Source organism: Polypterus senegalus, chromosome 7 (genome assembly GCF_016835505.1).
Source record: "Polypterus senegalus isolate Bchr_013 chromosome 7, ASM1683550v1, whole genome shotgun sequence".
NCBI lineage: Eukaryota > Metazoa > Chordata > Cladistia > Polypteriformes > Polypteridae > Polypterus > Polypterus senegalus.
Window position 1 is genome coordinate 76,048,335 of NC_053160.1, and position 19,460 is coordinate 76,067,794.

The window sequence follows — 19,460 nt, forward strand, 5'->3', positions numbered from 1 at the left end:
CTGCACCTCAACTCGGGCAAAAAGTCTTGTTTATCCGAGTGTCAAGTGCCTGGAATTATATAGGGTGAATAATATATCGTTATTTGGAACACATGCATTTATGTGTGTTCCATGTCTACAACGATCTATTTAAATGTCAGATGACAGGAAATGAGAGAAATGCAACAAATGTTGAACACATAGCTAAAACAAAAACTTTTTGCATGTTATAGTACTAACAACAAAATTTTGACATGAAGTGTATAATGTGTGAAGACTGAAGTCCAAATATCAAATAAACACTTTCACAAAAGGTACACCTATAAAAAAAACAGTGTGCTTTTTATTCAAGAATATCCATCTATCCATTTTCCGACCCGCTGAATCCGAATACAGGGTCACGGGGGTCTGCTGGAGCCAATCCCAGCCAACACAGGGCACAAGGCAGGAACCAATCCACAAGGCAGGGTGCCAACCCACCGCAGGACACACACAAACACACCCACACACCAAGCACACACTAGGGCCAATTTAGAATCGCCAATCCACCTAACCAGCATGTCTTTGGACTGTGGGAGGAAACTGGAGCTCCCAGAGGAAACCTACGCAGACATGGGGAGAACATGCAAATTCAACGCAGGGAGGACCCGGGATTATTCAAGAATATAACTAAAGAAAAAAGAAATCGGATTAGGGTACGACACTGACACAAGCGCTTGGGTGGTGTGGTGGTAAGAACTGCTGACACATAATCAAGAGGTAGTGGGTTTGATTCTGGGCTCTTCCCAGAATTACATTTTTGAGTAGTGAGCTGCCCTTATTGTTACTACTATACATACATTTGATTTGAGTCTATAACAGCCAGTGTAAATTTATGGTACTTGTAAAGTTTAGCAGGTTTTTTTTTCTTTTTTTTAAATTCAGGTTTATTCTCTCAGTCACATTCATGTTCCCCCCGATCTGACACTGCTGTTTTCAAATAAAGACGTGCTATAACAGGGGTGAACTCAGATGAGGATGAGGGTTCGAAATCGGAGAAAGAACAGAAAACCTCTCCACAAGAAACATCAACTCACATATAAGAACAACGCAGCAGCAACAGGCAAAAAGGAGAAAGATGACACCGTTTGGATGCGTCGTCCTGCCAGTCAATCTGCCACACACATGTCCTACAACGAAACAGCAGGGCATGCCAAGCTCGCCAAGATATTGTGCAAAGTTCTGTTTGTAATTATGTTCTGTGATGGTCTTTATATGAAAAACATTTATATGTTACTTATATAAAAGACACATTGAATGTTATTTACCCATATTTATTAGTTGTATTCCTACAACATAAAGTCAGAAGTGTGCACAGGCATGCCGATACGACACGATATTTCAGTACGTGAATTACTTTAGCTGCAGGTGGAAGCTCACACTTTATGCAACTGTTGTTACGATTCTGCCTTTGTCCAAAAATGGCTCAATAAGCTTTACAACCTTAGTCTCAGAAAGTCTTTCTCCCATGGGACGCCTGGGATCTTTTTCTGAACAAGGAGTGGCATTGCACATGTACATGCCCTTTTCTTGCTGTTATCACTGGAATTTACAACTTTCCAGAGTGTAAAATTGTCCAACCAGTACTTCACAGGGTGTAGTAACACAGTCTGTTCCATCTCTGCTTTAAGACAGACAGAGGGTTTTTAAGTAATCAACAAAAGTTGGGACACCTTTGCAAATTATTTGCTTCAACTTCCAAGGCATAATTTACTTTAATTGCTGCAGAGTATCTGTAGGTTATAACCTATTAGTTGTTCCTAGAAGTAGGCCCATTTGTAACATTCTGAACTTTCCTTTTTTCAGTTTTTGGTAACCTAAAATTTAAATTTCTAGCAGTTTACTGCTTACTTAAGCATTTTAGGACATTCAATACATTTCAGCTGATTAAATCTGAAAATAAAACTAGAAAAAGTTAGGTTCTCTAAAACTTTTGACTGGTAGTGTAAGCCTTTATCTCATGTAGTGTAGCAGATACAGTGCAGTGCCAAGCAACTCAGAATATAAAAGTATAGGTAATGCAAAGGTGATAGTAATTATAATATTGGTAGACTAGTACTCTCTTAAAGCTGTAATTAATGTTGAATAATAAAAAAAAAAGACCGATATGTGAAAATAAGGGTAATAAGACATACATGATTGTTTTCAATGCACAAAAAAACTGGATAAATATGACATTTGCTTCTGTAGCTTTGGATGTTAAAAATGAACAGATGCCAAGAGGAGTTGAAATATTCATGGTCTCAGCTTGTGAGTGACAAAAAAAGAAGCCACACGCTGTGGCTTCCAGGGGTTGATTAGACTACTTGTACTTATTTCATTTTCGAAAACAAGCACTGTACTTGCTCAATGATAAGTAGGTAGAATATACTAAGAAAAAAACTAGAGATCTGATTATCATTTATGTCTAACTCTGCATTTGTTAAATCCAGCTCCACAGTAAGTTGCTTTTTATTACAGTATTTCAGGATGTTCATCTACAGTTGATCCAAGTTAACATACTTGTGACACAATTTGTGGTCTCTTATATTTTGAAAAGAGCAATTTCACAGACACTGAAAAGATAGATAGATATGTAAATACTGAAATGAAGACAGTCTTCACTTTCACAATGATGTTAGAAATAAGTGATTTAATGAGTTTAGAAGGTACAAAGAGGTACACAAGACGATCAAACTACAATTAGGAAAGAAAATTAGCAGATACTTGATTATGGCAAGTCTGAAAGAATACATGAATTTCACTGATAATGTAAGATTATGTCATACATTATAATCAAATGAAAAGCAAAAGAAAATTGTCCATTTTATTTAAGTCACTTGAAATACTATAATATTCTCACTTACTAAACATTGGTGCTACGGATAAAATTTTTACAAGATTAATTTAACACAGCCCTAACTTTAGAAAGCAGAATAACTGATTTTCAAAATAATAAAAAACATTTAGCTAAGTGTTATCACTTGCCAGGGGATAGCCTAGTTTTCAAATGTATTTACTGTATGAGTCTGATCTTCTTAGCAGCTAATATTGGAAACAAACAACGTCTAATTGGCTAGTATACCACAAAGCATAGCTAACATACTACCAAATATTTGCAGAATCATTGTATTTAATCTTATTGCTTTACAGTGTATACCATGATGGATACTACATGAAATAAAAGGGCTAAATATATATAAGATAATCTGAATTATAATCATGCTCTATTGAACAAGAATTTCTCACAAAAAAGAAAGAAAAAATCTATGGGTTTAGTATATAGTCGCCCGGTGACATTAAAATAAAAACAAATTCAAATTTTAATTGTCACATGCAAATTATACATTGTGATAGAAGGCCAGGGACCTTGCCCCACCAGGAGACCTGGAGAAGCAGGGAACTGGGAGAGGAGCAATTCCTACCCTGGCACGCAAGATGGCAGCCCTCCAGGATTATATGGGAACCACAGAGCTGGGAAGCTCTAACCTGTGGGGACCTGTGGCCACCGCCAGGGGGTGCCTGAATGGTTCCAGAACCATGGACTGCAGCACTTCAACCACACCAGGACGTGCTGGAGGAAGGTCATCAGGGAGCACCTGGAGCACATCCAGGTGCATTATAAAAGGGGCTGCCTCACTCCATTCAGGAAGCCGGAGTCGGGTGGAAGAGGACGGAGCTTGCAGGAGAGGAGAGGAGGCGGTAAAGAAAAGAAAGACGTAAAAGATAAGAACTGAGTTTACTGTGCTGGTTTGTGCACTCTGTGGGCAGGAAAAAAAATTAACCGTGTGTGTTGTGGACATCTGGGTTTGTATCTGTCTGTGTCCAGGTCATCTTTCACAACATATAGTACAATAGGGCTGGGCCATATTATACCTTTCATGGTAATACTGGTACAATGTTAGGCAATGATAAGAAAATGAAATATTGCGATATAATATGGCTAAAATGCGCATGCGCAGTGCCTTTGTTTTCATACGCACATAGTGGAAAAAGCATGGCGGTGACGCAGAATGAGAAGGGCGAAAGCGGATAGTTGAATGAAACAGATGTAACAGAATTGGTTTGTAAAAATGGTGCAACTTCAGTGGTGTGGAACTGGTTTGGTTTATGCCCGTCAGATACCCAACAAAGCACAACTTTTTGTAGAACATGCAAGCGGGCTGTCGTGGCGAAGGGAGGAAACACCACAAACCATTAATCATTTGAAGCAGAAGCACTTGTTGGAGTACAACAAAGCTGTTAAAGCACATGAAGAGGCGTCCGCTTCAACTAGCGTGGTGGTGAGACCAAAGAAGCTGACTTAGCAAAGAATCGGCGTAGCTTTAAATAGCTGCACGCCTTATGACAAAAGTAGCAAACGCTGGGGGGAACTAACTAATGCAGTGACACATTGTTTAGCCAGGGATATGATGCCCATTCAGAGTGTGGAAAGAGAAGGTTTCACAAAGATGCTTAAAAAGTTCGATCCACGCTACAAGCTGCCAACCAAGAAAAACTTCTCTAAAGTCGCCTTGCCTGCTTTATATGAAAAGGTCCGTACTGAAGTGTCAAATGCATTATCTTCGGTGGAGTTTTTAGCGTCCACCACGGAACATCAGACCCCTACATAACCCCGAGGGCCATACAGGGGAAAATATAGCCAAAGGCTTAAAAGAGTTCCTCAGCTTGTGGAATCTTCAGGAGGAAAAACAAGCGTGTGTGACGACCGACAAACGGGCCAACATTGTGAAAGCCATCGCACTCAACAACTGGACCAGACTTTCATGCTTCGGACATCGCCTGCACATTGCAATAGGTAGGTTAATTATAACGCAGTGTTCTCCCTAGCGTCTTTTAGTTCTGCGCCCGCAGATCTGCAGGCACAGGCAGATCTAATGATCTGCAGAGATGGCAATGGACGAGCGGGCAAAAGTTTTGTCACTGAGTTGCTGAGGGTTTTGTATGGAAGCGTATTAGGGCCACGGTGAAGAAAAAAAAATACGGACAAAGTGAAGAAAAAAAACTATATGTCGAGAATAAAGTTGAGATGTTGACTTTAATCTCGACATTTCCACTTTAATCTTGACGCTTATGACGAGAATAAAGTCAACATGTTGTTACATAATTTATGACGGGGGTTTGAGAAAATCTAGTTAATTAAACATTCATTTTAAGATGAAGTTTAGTTTATGATGTTTTACTTTAATGACAAACTACAAGAATAATGTCAACATGTCAAATTTAATCTCGAGATAAACGGCGAGAATAAAGTAGAAATGTCGAGAATGCATACCTGCTGTAGTGCAAGTGTGAATTGAATATCCAAAAATGCACATTACACCTCTGAAAGAATAATGCAAGAGCTGCTGGATGTCTTAGCATCAGAAATAAAATCTAACATACTAAAAAATATACACACAGAAAAGTTTTTCAGTATTATGTGTGATGAAACCACAGATATCTCAGATGTAAAACAATTAATTATTTAAATTAAATATGTTTGCCAGGTCACTAAAGAGGTCAGAGTTAGTTTTGTATCAACCCGCAATATGATTGACTGCATAGCGGAGACTATAACCAACACACTGAGTGAGACTATGTACACTCTAGGCTTGAATTTTATGTTATGTTTTATGTTGCAAACCAACTCTTTTTAACTTTTGTGGATATTATACATGGTTATGCTCAGGATATGTCAGCCCATTTCCACTGGAAATTACTTTTGGTTAAACTGTCAACAAGGAATTTGCATTTGCACTGTTATTTTTATATAGCTTTAATGCACATAAAAACAGCTTCTTGTTTAAGTGAAAATAAATTGAAGGATTTTTTTTGCACTAATAAAGTTGTGGAGTTGTAAAGTATTTTGTCTCGCGTCAATCATATCGTCAGTTATATCGTTATCGCAAATGTTCAAATATATATCGTGATAAATTTTTTTGGCCATATTGCCCTGCCCTATAGTACAGTATGTTTTGAAATGCTTAGTTGCTCAACTCCAATGAGAATATGAAAGGACAATAACAATAATACATGGATTTATAAAACATCGAAACATTAAGAATTTTAAATATGTGATAAATAATACCTACTTAAATAACTTGAGAGTTAACAATAGGGCATATCATGCACTTCTAGACAATTTCAGTATCCAAGATGTGGATGTACTGAGAAAAAAAAGCACCTCGTCAGTCTCTCTGAACTAGACTTTAGACAGTAGCAATGTTTCTCTGACTGAAGCACAGAAAAGAGGCTGTTGGTGGAATGGCTGGTAACTTTGATCATTTTCTTTGCCCTGGTCGGACATTACTTGGTATAGATGTCAAGGAAATTAGGGAGTGCACAACCAGTGATGAGTTCAGCTTATGGCACTACATAGCACTGTGGTCCTGCTGCATACTAATCCCAAAGCAGGCAGCAATATTTCCTGTCAGGATACTTTCAATGGCGGATGTGTAGAAGTTCTTTAGTAAATTGGGAGGTTCCTGAAGTCCTGAAGGCATCTGAGGCGGTAAAGATGTTATTGTGCTTTCTTTACAAATGTGTTAGTGTGCTTGGAACAGGTTAGGGTCCACTGTGATTATTCAGCAAGGTATCTGAAAATGTCCACCCTCTCCACCAGAGTGCTGTTAATACTGAAGGGGTGGTAGTGCCTCTGCTAACACCACCCATAAAAAAAGTCCACAATCAGCTCCTTTATCTTGAAGATATTCATGAGTAAATTGTTGTCATAGCACCACTGTGACAGACTCTGTGCTTCACCCAGGTAAGCCATTTTTCTTAGACATCAGACCTCCCACAGAAATATAGTCAATTTTATCTGTGAATGTAAAAGTCGGACCTGATGATTTCCCTTTCTAGGGCTGTTTACTTTCTTTAAACCAATGCTGCTGCTTCAACTGTCAATAAGCATGTGCTGTGTAAGAGCTTAAAAATGTATGCACAGATGTTTGATGAATTATCACTGCAACTTAAAAGATGTTTTAGAATGAACAGCACCAAAAGCACAATTCTGCCATAATGCAAAAGGCCAATCATTTAGACCCCGTTACATTTTTTTTCTGTTTATAATATTATAAATTAAAATCAATAAGGATTCAGATGTTGTTTGAGTCAATGGCACATAAGACTGAAACATTCCCAGACGAGTATGGAAGAAGTCACACAGAGCTTTCTTGCAGTATTTTAACAAATAGCATCATTCAACAATTGTTTTGAGCATTCATGTTAGAAGTTTTGAAAAAATGCTGTAAACTCTTTTTCTGTTACACAAGATTTATTTTTTTTTGCATTCATTTCAGATGTTGTTTTTGCTCATAGCAAAAGTACGGCTGAATTAGGGAGATTAGTAAACAGTGATGGCGTGACATTGTTGATAAGTGATCCTCTGTCTCCATATGTGTGGAAACAAATTTTTGGCAAATTGTGAAGCTGTGTCTGTGAATAAATAAAAAAAATGTCCTCTTAGTCTTTATGAACAGGGTGCAGTTTCCTCTTAACATCTTTTCCCCGTGTGCTTTCATTTAGCGACAAAGTGCTTCATATGTACATACATTTATATTTGTATTTATTTGAAAATACATTAAACAAGCTATGCTCATGAAAGGGGGGAGGGATCAGAAAGCAAAGTAGCATAAAACATGTACATATCCAATACAATATGGTGCAACAGTCAGATTAGGGTTTCCACATAATAGCGTATTAAATGTGTGAGTGCTTTCAGTGCTGGGTTTCAGATAATCTTGAATGTTCCATTTCATACTATACACTTCTCTATCTTTTCCCTAATGTATAAAGATGATAATTTTTGTGTTTTTAAAAATATTTTGCATCTGATGCAAAGGCCATCTACTTTATAAGCCTACATGACCATGCATTGCTATACTGGATTCAGGGAAGGTAAAAAAAGGCTACAGATGCAACTTTTATTTTAAGACAAATACCATGAAATATAATTAAAGAGAACAACAAGATATATTATGTATTTATAGATGGAGGTGGTCTGTTGTGGTCTGAGGGGAAAAAAGAGGGTACCACTAAAGATTATTAGAATAGTCCAAGAAAAGTATGTTGGAGCAAACAGACACCAAGAATTACTGAAATATATATAGGCTTACATCAGGGGTCAGCACTCAGCCCATTCCTATTTACACTGGAGATATAATGTATGTACTAAGTGAAATAATCAGAAACGAAGAGTTACAGGAACTACAGTACTCTTTGCTAATGTTTTAGCCATAGTATTAAAATCAAGATGTACTACAAAGAAAAGCACTGAACTGGCAAGAAATCTTCAGACACAGAGGATTATAAGTAAATACCATAAGACAGAAGTTATGGTGTACTATAAAGGAAGAGGATGAAAGAATTAATAATTAGATACAGTGGTGTGAAAGACTATTTGCCCCCTTCCTGATTTCTTATTCTTTTGCATGTTTGTCACACAAAATGTTTCTGATCATCAAACACATTTAACCATTAGTTAAATATAACACAAGTAAACACAAAATGCAGTTTTTAAATGATGGTTTTATTATTTAGGAGAAAAAATCCAAACCTACATGGCCCTGTGTGAAAAAGTAATTGCCCCCTGAACCTAATAACTGGTTGGGCCACCCTTAGCAGCAATAACTGCAATCAAGCGTCTTGGCAATCATTGAGATGTTTCTTAGCAAAATTGAGACGAGCCCTAATGTTCTTTTTGCTTAACAACTAATTTTGTGTGACAAACATGCAAAAGAATAAGAAATCAGGAAAGGGGCAAATAGTTTTTCACACCACTGTAGATAGATAGATAGATACTTTATTAAAACCAAGGGGAAATTCACATAATCCAGCAGCAGTATACTGATACAAAGAAACAATATTAAATTAAATAGTAATAAAAATGAAAAAATGAAAAAAATGAAAAAAATAAAAATAAAATTAATGTTAGCATTTACTCCCCCGGGTGGAATTGAAGAGTCGCATAGTGTGGGGGAGGAACGATCTCCTCAGTCTGTCAGTGGAGCAAGACAGTGACAAAAGTCTTGTAGATAACAGAAGTGTAGCACTAAAACAAATTAACCATTTTAAATATTGGGACTCCATTTTTGAGGCAGAGGTGGTCTGTAAATAAGGAAGCGTATTAAAGCTGAATGGATACAGTAGAAATAAGAGGGTGTAGTTATAAAATGATCAAAGATTACCAAGAATACTTAAGTGTAGGTTGTAAAAGATAATATTCAGACCACTGTTGCTGTATAACTGTAAAACCCTGGCCATCATAAAGAAGGAGGAGGTGATGGAGGAGCTGCTCTTCAGAACACACTGTGAAGACTGCTGGAGGTCTCTTTCAAAGTAAGAAAACCAAATGAGGCATCTACACAATAAAAGGGATCAGATTTATTATGGGGAAAATTCAAGGAAAACATACAGTTGTTGGTAGAAGAAAGAAGATCAAGAGGAAGGCAAAAGCTTAAGTGTAAAGACTTGATTGGAAGAGGTTTCAAGGTGCTGGGTTTGAGGAAGAGGATGCTGCATACAGGGATAAATGGAGACAGAGAATTTAGAATACCAACTAAAAGTTGGTTTCATGTAAAGGAAAAGTATGAAAAAAGACAGTGAATTGCAATACTGTAAACAAGTTTGAATTTTTGGCTTTCAGTTAAAACTTTGGTCAGAATTTGTTTTTTTTAATGTGTCAATCATTTGTACTTTTATTGCTTGTTTACATTTTCTTGGATAAAAATGACAAAGACAATTGGTTTCTACCTACTGTTGCAGCTCCAGCCTGTCTTATCATTTACATGGTCTGTTGTTGTGAAATTTCAATCAGAATATGTCCTACAAATCTGGCTGCTGTCAGGTCTACTCTCATTCTTTTGTAAGTTTGAAATGAGAACCTTACCAAATACTGACAAAATCATCTTAGCACATGCCATATATACAGTTAGCTATATCAAGCCATCAGCCATTCAAAAAAGCAAAGAATCCTAAAGAGAACATCATAAAGCACCATCTGCGTTTTTTAAACTCACCATAGTACAAGGTTTCAATATGATGTTACTGTGCTTATAAAATGTGAGTGAATAAAAATTCAAAAAAGACTGCTACATTTAATTAACTAGGAATCACAAGGACCTCCAGTACTCAAAGAATTTTTCTTGCACTTCTTTTTCCTTTTTACTATTACAGAGTTAACTGATGTCTGGCTGTGTGGACAGCTCTCTGTGTTTGTCATGCCTGAATTGTATTCCACAGTTGACATGTGTCTGATTGGCCTCACCATTATTCTTTTCCTGTCAGCCATGGCACATGCCCACATGGCTGTTCTTTGTCTGTCAGCTCATGGCACGGTCTGCTGTGAGAAGGTCCTGAGGCCTGATTAAGTTGCTGGGGTAGCCCATGCATCCAATTTTATGCTATAGGAGAGTGTACCACATCATAAGCTCTCAATTAGGAGAAAGATCAGGAATGAAGTCCCAGTGGTTCCACAGTATTTGTGTGACAAGCAATCCTTAGCATTTTATATATACACTGTTCAAAAAGTAAATGGAACACTTAATCATCACAATCTAACAAAAAGTCAACTAAGCTCCAGATAGGAAGCATAAGCGGTTCTGAATAAACTACACCTGCTCTGGTGCAAATGAAAGTGACAACAGGTGCACTGGAAAGGCAACAGCAAGACAATCCCCAAAAAGGGAATGGTTTTACAGGTGGTGGACACAGACAATTGCTCTCTCCTTATCCTTTCTGACCGATTCTTCTCTAGTTTTGTGTTTTGCTAGTGTTCTCGTCACTGTTGGTAGCATGAGGTGGTACTTGCTGCTGATTCAGGTTGCAATGGTAGTTCAACTCCTCCAGAATGGTACATCCATAAATGCAGTCGGAAGAAGTTTTGCAACGTCTCCCAGCACAGTCTGAAGAGCATGGAGGTGATACAAGGAGATGGGCCATTACAAGAGGACGGTTAGACAGGACAATGCATTAACCCAGCAGCAGGACTGGTATCAGCTCCTTTCTGTGAGGAGGAACAGGAGGATCACTGCCTATAAAATGACCTCGAGCTGGCTACTGGTGGGCATGTTTCTGACAAAACGGTCAGAAGCAGACTCCATGAGGATGGCATGAGGGCCCTAATGTCCTCCACTGGTACCTGAGCTCACAGCCCATCACCTTGCAGCTCGATTGGCATTCACCATTCTTCACAGATGACAGCAGGTTTATACTGAGCACAGGTGACAGATGTGAAAGAGTCTGAAGATGCCGTGGTGAACTTTATGCAGTTTGCAGCAGCACCATCCAGCATGACCAGCTTTGGTTAGTGATGGTCTGGGGAGGCACATGCTAAGCAACGGTACTCTAACTGCTGTTAGTTACCAGGATGAAATCCTCAGAGCCATTGTCAGAACTTATGCTGGTGCAGTGGGCCCTGGGTTGCTCCTGGTGCAGGACAAAGCCTGGCCTCATGTGGCCAGAATGTGTAGGCAGTTCCTGGATGATAAAGGCATTGATGCCATCGACTGGAACACACAACCCCAAGAACTGAGTGCAACTGAGAATACAATACAATACAGGAAGTGCTGTAATGGGCTTTAACAGGCAGCCTTGACTCTCTGAGAAGACAAGGAAAAACTCCCAAAAAAGAACCTTGTGGGGAAAAATGGAAGAAACCTTGGGAAAGGCAGTTCAAAGAGAGACCCCTTTCCAGGTAGGTTGGGCGTGCAGTGGGTGTTAAAAGAAGGGGGTCAATACAATACAATACACAGAACAGAACAAATCCTTAATACAGCATAATAAAGATTTTAGAAGTACGGAGCAGAATTTAACAGTAGATGATATCACATAATAAGATTTGGATATTTTTAGAGTCCAGAACCTCTGAGATGTTGTGTATCAGTCCATCCAACAACACCAAGTAGTGCCACAGACTGTCCAGGAGCTCACCGATGCCCTGATCCATGTCTGGGAGGAGATCTCCCAGAACACCATTCACCGTCTCTTTAGGAGCATGCCCAGACATTGCCAGGAGTGCCTACAGGCACGTAGCGGTCATGCTGAATCACATTATGAGTTGTTGTGGTGAAATTCATGCAAGTAGAGTCAAAAATAGAAGGCACAGGCTGATTCAGACTTTCAATGTGATGCTGAATCCAGTCCTCAGTGGGATAGTGAATTTGGTTTCCATTGACCATAGTTACATCATTTTGGTCTAAATGAATTACACAGCAATACTCAGTAAAGATTTTCCACTCGAATATTTCTTTACTTGAGATACGATGTGTAATTTAAGTGTTCCCTTAATTTTTTGAGCAGTTTATATAGATTCCTGTGGAAAAGACACACCATGTACTGCCATAAGCAGTTACAACACTGTGATAACCCACAAAACAACCTTAAGCCTACTGACACATAAACTAGTATTTTACTTTTAAAATAAGAAACAAAAACAATGGCCTACATACACCAACAATTCAGAAAAGTATATATTTGTAAAAATGAGGAATGGTCAATGGGGTGTGAAGTGTCACAAGGTCAGTCTCGCCTTTAGAGTGAAATGATAGATAGTCCATTGTTGCTACAGTCTCTTAACTGACAGTGTTGTAAGCCTGTCAATTTTTCCGGTACCTCACTGTCATAGTTAACACTTAACAGTGGCTGGAATAATTAATAAAATCATCTATGCCATATCTGTGTATGGAAAAACCCTTTGATAAATTTTAAAAGCTAAGGTACATCAATGTATTTAGAGTCTCTGTAAATGTGCTGCTTACTGTAATGCAACATTGCTTCTTGTATTAATCCATTTTGCAATTTCAGCACATCAAAGAGAAATTAGAAAGTTTGCATTTGCAGAAACCATGTGGAAAATTACATGATCACCGTCCCCACTAATATTTGCATCAGCCTCAGTTTCATTATTGCTAAGAGAGGTGACATTAGCCTCCTTATCTTGGTGTTTTGCTTACATTTTCTTCCTTTATAGTATGTTTCTGCTGCAGTTTTTACATCTACTGCAGCTTATATTATTAAATATACCTGTCATTAATGGCTTTTACCGAACTGTGCCAAAATGATCAATCACAAAAATGTTACACAGCTAGTATTAAATTTAATAAAGTGTATGTCATATTTTAAAGAAGATACATACATTGATGTTTAATGTTAATATATTTTAACTAATGTTTTTCCATTTTTGGAAAACTTGAAATTGATGTTTTCAATGGGGAGAATCGTACATGAGGACAGGACCCTGGCTGATAACCCTGATTCAAAACCTACCACAGCCCTGCACAAACTTAGCTAAGGAAGGAATGGATTACAGCAGAATTCATCACAGTCAACTTATCTATTACAAAAAAATCTACAAAAAACAAGGAGCACTATGTCCTATACATTATACTTCTTTTAATGGGGGTATAAAGTAAAGACTTATATATAAAGCCAGGAAATGAAGCAGATATAAACTGCTTGAACACCATGAACCATTGTAAGTGGATTAGTCTCCAATAATGACAGTAGGATGATGAGCGCACGCTTTACAAAGGCATTATTTGTAGATTGTTGTAATGCCCAAATACTGTAGTGATTGTGTGCAATAAATGTTAGGAGCTTTATAAAAGAAGAAAAGCTAGACGAAAATCAACATCAGTCAGCCAGGAAATGTTTAAGTCAATATACAGTAGCTGCCTATGAACCACGTGAAACATAGTAACCATTCATTTTTATCAAAGATTGTGAAAAAATTGGGGAATAAAAGAAAGAAAAAAATACTGGATTCCATAAATATAGTAGTGTTACAGATTCAATTATATGTAAACCTAATTATCTCTGATTTTGAAGGAAGGATGGTCTATTAAACCATTATTCAATGGTTTCTTAATTACTGCTGTGATGATTTGGCATTGTTCATTTCTTGGCCTGCATTCTATAGTGAAAGTCATTTTGCTGAGACAAAAGATTGCTGTGTTCTGTTCAGGAGTGCTTCTTGTTTAGTGCCCAATATTGCCAGGATAGTCTGTGGCTTGTTATAACTTTACAATGTATAATACTTATTTGTAAAATTTATTGGCTAGTATACTTAGTACGAGTGAAATACCAACAATGGCACCACTGTTATTCTGTTATTTTTGATATTATATTGATAATAGTTTTCGGGTTGGTGAAAGACAAACCTAACTGACAAAAAAACAAATTCTCATATTATTTATAGGGCATTTAAAAGACACACTGCTTATTTTGGCTGTTGACTCTTAGGGCCTATTTATACCCAAGTGTTTTTCTAGAGTTTTAGTGCAAGACCAGAACATTCCTAAATAGCTTAAAAAGTTACCTCCTATTGTTTTCAATGACACTATTTATACCTAAGCATTTTATCAGCAGTTTGAGTGTTTATGGCCAAAGACTTGTTTCACTGAAATCAACGGTAACGCACCAAAGACTTGTTTCATTGTAATCAGTGGTAACAAGCATAAAACACTGGTAAAAGAAAACAAAAGAGCATTTTTGAAGCGAGTTTACAGGATGTCAATACCTCTTCCTGGATAATGCAGTTAGCTCACTGAAACTTGAAAAACAAGAAAAAAAAATTTTGTTGTGCATTGGTATTCTAGTGAAAGATTATGGTATTTAACTAGCAAACAAGTGACAAGGATGTAACAAAAGTTATAGGTATGCATTTAGCTTTAAACATGTTCAAATTTAGACAGAGTAATAGAGCTTCCTCACAGCATCATATGGGAGTTGCGTGTGCCTGTGCATTTCCAGATGGGTCAGTATTATTGAAGGTGTTGAAAGTGTTGAATTGTGTATTTTAACCTGTTACCATACTTAAAATGTGTCATTGATACCTCTCAATTAAGAAAATACATTTAATCGTTTATGAAGTAAATAACATCCATCCCCTTTATCATCCTTAATCCAAGTGAATACTGGCCTTTACATGAACAGATGCCTCTATTTCAAAATATATTTAGCAAATACCTGGATTAAAACTAAACAGATACTTTATTAATAAGTTTCAGTTTCTGGATTTCACACAGCACACTCTTTTCTGCTTGGCTGTGCATCTGAGCCCAGAAAATGATCGGTGTACCATCCACCACATGTGCATCTTGCTTTGTACCAAGTGCTGCTGCTGGTGACACTAAATTTGCCCCACAGCACATGTAGGATTAAATGTATATGAATACAATGTGAATGCTCAGTACTTTGCAGTTTATTTCTGCTGTGTACGATAGCAATTTCTTCATTAGATGTTACTAGACAACTTTTTTGCTAAATAATGCAATGATTTTTATTTCACATATCACTACTTACTTGCTTATGTGTTTATCAACACCCATGTGTAATCCTGGAATTTTTCAGGATGCTGTCTGCTTCATAGAGTCCAGAATTATTCTCTCGACTCTAACCCTAACCCTTTGCTGCAGAAGAAGGTGAACCCAAGACAGTCACTCGTATGTTTGTTCATGCTGAAGACACCTGCTCTTCAGTACTGTGACCACCAGGATTAAAAGCACTATAGTCACAGAAGATAGTCTGGAAACACAACAATGACCTCACAACAAAACAGCCTCTCACAGCCTGTAAAACAGAAAAGATGTCAAACAAATTTTCCCTGGAAAATGCTTCTTTGAAAATGCTCGAAAACACCTGAAAAGCACCTAAGAAATGACCCAAAAAAGCCCAAAATATGTTTGAAAAACACTTGCAAAAGACCATTAAAAGCCTGAAAAACACTAAACAAACACTGGAAGTTTAGAACATTCAAGTTTGAATGGGCCCTTAAACCTTTCATTCAGGAACTAATATGGATTGAAATAATCTAACTCTATAAAATGGATTTTGAAAACAATACATCCAGGAGTATTATGGCACAGCTAAATGGGTAAAGACAACACATCCTGACTATCGCAAGACTTCATTAGGACTCAATGTGGATACTATTATAACAAGGTAATCTTTTCAAAAGAAAAGATACATATAATAAAAGGAATAATTTGAGAAAAATAAAAAATCAACCAATTTTACTTCTATTACAGAGAAAAACAACATAACCTAAAATACCATGAACAGATATTTTTTACATTTTGAAAATTATTGGGGCATTAAGAATATCTGAAATCTGAGGAATGAAACTCTTTATATTTACAGGTACTGGGGTTTTGAAGGAAATGGCACAAATATGTAGTCCATTGGGTTATGACAGCAAAGATAAGAGTAAATAAAGTAGACAATAGGGACAAGGAATTGATAGCAAGGAATTGAACTAGCAAAGTGCCATTTTAGGTGCTGCTTATTTTTAAGGATTAATTAAGAAAACAAAGACCATGAAGTCATATCTGTGAAAAGAATGTCTTTTACTCACAAATAAACAATGCAAAGATGATGTAATAGCTAGAAAAGTAATTCACCAATAAAACAATAACCAGATTAATTTATACACTTATTATTTACCTAGTTACCGAGGGGAAATTTGGCCATTTATAGAAGCTCTTTAAATCGTGAGAAATATGGTTCTTCTGTAAAAATCTGTTTAATTTCAGAAAAAAAGGGAACTAAGGCCTATGTGGACTGCAATAGATGCAAGTCAGGAACCAGCCTAGAACAAAATGCCAATCTACTGCCAGATATGAACACAAAGTTTGTTCAGTTGTGATTGGCCAATCAAAGTAAAAGCCATCTTTCAGATATGGGAGAGAAACTGTATTACTGGGAAAAAAATCCGCTGAGACAGCTGCAGCTGGGCTGGTTTTATAGTTCATGACTGTGGAGTCCTGTCTATGCAATCACATAGTAACAGCAACAGGCTGAATAACAATTTAAAAAAATTACTTTTTAAGTTGTATTAAAATCCTGCTGCAACAGTATGTCACAAATAATACAGTAATTATGTACACGACAATAATGAACCTATAAACATATTTCTAACATCCTAAATTTATTTGAAAAAATATCATAATTGCATGCTGTAGTGAATCTGTTTCACAAGAATTTATACTGAATATTAGTTCAGTTCTTGTCATTTTAAAACATTCAGCTTCATTGAAAAAAAAAAATCTGTCAAGTAGTCTGCACGTTTAGATACTCTGAACTAATATTAATAGGCAACACCATACTAATAAGCTTCCTTTGTGGGAGGTATGCTGGAGGAATAGCATCATATATTTAATGGGTTTTTCAGCAACGAAAAATATAGACAGCAGCTTCTTTTTCCATTTTTAGCATGGGGCTTAAGGCACAATTACAGAAAATATGAATGTGACTAGAAGACTGAAAAATATTCCAAAGACGGTTTATTTTGCCTTGTTTTCAAGATTGTACGTGATTTCCTAATGACTGGAAACATCACTCCATGCATTTTTAATTAGTTGTCACTTCCAGCGAGCAGTTGCACCATAGAAATGCGGGGGCGATCTATTTACTGCCGCACAGATACGTCAACACTGACTTTCTTCACTACAGATCTGCACCATTCATTTATTCTCCATGGCAACCATAATGACATGGCAAGCGCACACGAAAGGCAGACAGGGAAGGAAATATATTTCTCCCTTGCATTGAAAATGTAGAATTCCCTAAGAAACTGCTATCCAATTTCGAGTCTTAAAAGCAAATTCTCTAAGCTCATAGTATTTACGTATTCAAAATCTGTCAAAAGCCTTAAGACTGGCAGAGAACACAAAGAGTAACACTGTACAACATACTGTTTGATTTGGCTACTCACTGACAGAGATAATTGAAACACTTCCTTTAAAGGCACATTTTAACATTAAATGGGCACTATCATAACTACTCCATGATGAAGAATAAAATAAGAGCAGACAAAAAGAAAATACAGAATGGTCATATTCCACTGTGGTTACAAGGATTTGTTGCTTATAATTTTAAGACAACATTATTAAAAAGTAAAATACAGAGCTTCTGCTGTTTTCTTATTTGTATCCAATTAATTAATCAATTAAATATGATTTAGTGGGCTGTAATGGACTGGCACATTGCACAGGATTGGTTCTTGTTTTGCTCACAATGCTGTCTGACAGATTCTAGCTCCTGTGACTCTGAATTGAATTAAGTGGATTTCAGAATATTATATTTTGTCTGCTGAATATATTAGTGCTGGACTTAAGCCACATGGAAAAGAACAAGTAGAATATGGCTGAAAAATAAATTAGACAGCAGAGTGTGACACAGTTTTAAAAACGGCTAACGATAATTTTAATATTTTTTAGATAAAGGAAACAAAGCAAAGAAAAATTTAAGACTCATGTTTAAAACAAAACTAAAATCTGCAAAGCAATAAATTAGATTTGTGGTGGCTTTTGGGTTGGGGAAGTCACAAAGTATATTGCCTAGCTATATAATGTACCATAAAGCTTCTATGAAAACAATCACTGGCTTTATTTTGGGACAAGTTAAAAGAAAGATAAGTCTTTGATTTAAGTGTGTGGTGTGAAAAGTACCAGGATAGCAATAAAAGTTTAAAAGAATCTGCACACATTACTGAAGCAAGCATCTAAAATATATACTGTCCATTTGCTTCCAACTCAGTTTGCTTTATTTTGACTTGCTGATGCAGATCCATACTAAAACAGAAAGGCCCCCCCAGAGTCCAATTCCACCCATCATGTCTTTCTATCCTTTTATCATGTAGTGACACGGAAAAGTAATAAAGAGAAAAACAGTAGTATTGTCATGTGTGCAGAGTACAGTGAGACTCTTGTTTGCATGTCTGATCAACGTGAAACATGTTGCTACCCTCCAACATGATAAAAGAGAATGTATTAAAGTACATAATCACTTAATAGCATTTCAAAGACATTAGGTTAATGCCACTACTTTGGCTTTCTTTGAGTGAATGTGGATGTGTAAATGTGTGTGCATTTTGATTAACTGTAGTCCCGTTTAGGGATGATATACTGCCAGGAAAGGCTCCAGCTCCATACATCACTGAAATGGAATATGTGAAATCAGTAAATGGTGGAGATATTTAAAGGTTAACTTGTTCCCGGCTTGACCGTATGTTATTATTATTTCCAAGATATTAAGCCAGTAGATGAAAAATATCCAGTCAACACAGAAACTGTTAATGCTTTCAACAGAAAAATAGATACAATTTAGTCAGAAAATTAAAACATTGTCAGAATCCTCAAAAGAAGAAATATTAATCAAGGCATGCATTTTAAAAGTCAATAACAGTATTGTTTGCTTGCTGTGTTAATTGATCATTAGTTTTTCTGAAAGCAAAGTAAACCAGCTGATGCAGTGTAGAGTATGCAAACCTGACTAATGATGAAATAAAATGCAATTAAATTTCCAAATTTCAAATTATGCTGCATAAAGAAGGCCTTGTTAATATTAACAGTACACCATTTTTATACAATTTAGGATTTTTTATACAGGCCAGGTTAATTTAAATCAAACCATTGGCTTATGAGTCTAATATTTACATGGTTTTGCTTCCCTTCTTTAGAACTCTTTATGGAGTTCTTCTG

General features: G+C 36.8%; 1 protein-coding gene across 8 annotated transcripts in view; it reads right to left on the reverse strand.

Annotated features, from left to right (window-relative positions):
• The window catches only part of pam (peptidylglycine alpha-amidating monooxygenase), a 402,733-nt gene that overhangs the window by 88,618 nt on the left and 294,655 nt on the right, over window positions 1–19,460 (reverse strand). The gene's annotated exons all lie outside the window — the stretch shown is intronic.